We start from the raw sequence: 2,611 nt of genomic DNA, 5'->3' as shown, positions 1-2,611 counted from the left end.
CTTGCAAAACCTTAATTGTGATATTGTTATAAGTAGATCGTAATACTATTATAAAGGCGAAAGTTTGTAAGTGGATGTATGGATGTATGGATGTTTGTTACTCTTTCACGTAAAAACTACTGAACCGATTACAATGAAATTTAGCACAAATATAGAGGGTAACTTGGATTAACACATAGGATAGGTTTTATCCCGGAAATCCCACGGGAACGGGAACTATGCGGGTTTTCCTTTGAAAACACGGGCGAAGCCGCGGGCGGAAATCTAGTATAATATAATGCTATCAATGCAAATGCGCGTTTTGCCTACAACTATAATATATTTCCATTAGCTTAACGCGACTTTATCCTGAACAAAATTTTCAATGAAAAAAGTGTAAGAAAATCTTTCATCAAATAATAGAAAATTCGTTTATTTTACTATAGGAATTCGATATAAAATAATGGCTGACTGTTAAATCAAAACAATTTCTGAAGCGTAAATATTTATAAAAGTTTAATTGAATTGTGGTTAAATATTAAATTTCATGGAAATAGACTTCTATTGTCTCTGCGTTTATTGTAAAGTTTGTTTTATAAGAATTGACCTGAAAGATAATCAGAACCGTATATCCGATAACAGGTACTTATAATTATTCAGTTATTTTTTATAACTTCGTTGTAGATTTTTTTGTATAGTTGAATAAAAAAAAGAAACGGTTTAATTTAGTACAAAATGTAAATTCTCTGTAACTTGTGGGTATTCGATATTATAATACAGAAAAAAATATTAGCATCCATCAGATTAAATAATATAAAAATTGCATTCATGCTTTCCAATATTTTTCTTAAGCTACATACCTTTTGTATAAATAATATAAAGCTTTGTCCGACGTCAAGAATTTTCGATAAAGGAGCGTGTTCTAAAAATTTCTCCCCATATTTTATAAGTATTGGAGCCGAGATCTTTCTTTGACCTTAAAGAAATGAGAACGCAAAAATATTCGCCGTCTTTACAACGCTGACAAAGATTCATTCTTTGGGGAATTTTTATTGATAAATGAGTCAAACAATGAGAGTTTCTCTTCAATCATAATAATGGGATGTCAATACATACTTTCATTTTGTAAATAATGCAGGGTGTTTTATATTATTTTTGAACACGGGATCAAAAATGACAACTTAACATGCGAAAAGATTTAAGAATTTGATACTTTGTACCTACAATATTCAAACTCAAATTCAAACTCAAACTCAAACATTTATTTATTCAATTAGACTTCCTCTAGAAGCACTTTTGAAACGTCATTAGTTACATATTTTTTACATTTACCAGTATCTACGAAGAAGAACCGGCAAGAAACTCCATAGTTGCTCTTTTTAATCATGTCAGTTTTACAATTTAATATTACAAAATACATAATATGTAACATTATTATCATAATATGCCAAAGAACTGTCCTTTGTTTATTTAAAATTGTTGCGTATTTAGTGTGTTATAATAATGATACTTATTTCAGTTTAAAACACTAATTAATACATGCTAAATCTAACCTAAATTTCATATGAAATGCTTACATATAAAATGTTTTCATAAAGCCTTAAAACGCGTGCATAAACGATAATATTAAATCACCTTTAAATATTGAAGTAGCAACCTCTGTAACAATTTCGGTAATTGGCAATTACAACAGGGTTTTCAATTTAGATTGGTCTTTAAAAATTAAGCACTCGAATTGGGAAAGAAAATGGAGCAGAAATAAGTGTTTTATACGTAAATTTGTTATTTTATAATTAATGGAGAATATATTTTATAGCTTTGGTTCTTGTAGTGTGAAATAATTAAGCTGATATTCACGTTTTTATATAATGATTGTAGATTCGTATATTTTAAATAATTGAAATAAAATTACAACTTATACTTTTACTTTATGCTTTTTAAAACCTTTGCTCGCTGTGACATTAGATGAAAGGTTGTTACTAACATTTTTGACCTTTCTACCTAAGGTCAGGAAGACTAATGAAAAATGAACACTCTAAAGTAAAAACAAAAGTAAGATCCCCACTATTAGTAACTGCTTGTTTATCTTCTAAAAAGGTTTTTACCAAAAACAATAATGTCCTCATTCACAATTCAATATGACAATAACTTCGTTTTGAATTACCTTTTATCTAATTTCAGAACCTGGAGTCCATTATCCCGCTAATACATCGGAAAAGGTGATGACATCGGGTTCCCTATTGAAGAAAACCTTTGCACAGCGGTTTTCAACAAAAGAGTCGGTATATCACAAAAAATAACTGTATGCTAGTGACGTATTCCCAGGGTCATGAAATAATTTGTGAAGTGATTGAATTTATTTATGCATTATTTACAAAATATTCAAAAAAGAGATTTTTTATCATTCTACTCACAAAGATACATGAAATTAAAATAAGTTCTGTGTATACTGTGGCTATACTTTGTATATTTTAGAACCTCCATGAAGTTTATACATACCTTTAATATTTATGAGAGTGATGTTATAAATGTGTTATAAAGTATTTTTTACAAATATAATAAATTATATTAGCAATTATTAATGCTTTTTATTTATTTCTATGGAATACCAACCAAGAATCAACACAAAACA

Source organism: Colias philodice, chromosome 19 (assembly GCF_061535455.1).
Source record: "Colias philodice isolate Cphi_HAF_F1 chromosome 19, ilColPhil1 Martin Lab GWU primary, whole genome shotgun sequence".
Taxonomy (NCBI): Eukaryota; Metazoa; Arthropoda; class Insecta; order Lepidoptera; family Pieridae; genus Colias; species Colias philodice.
This window is presented reverse-complemented; position numbering follows the sequence as displayed.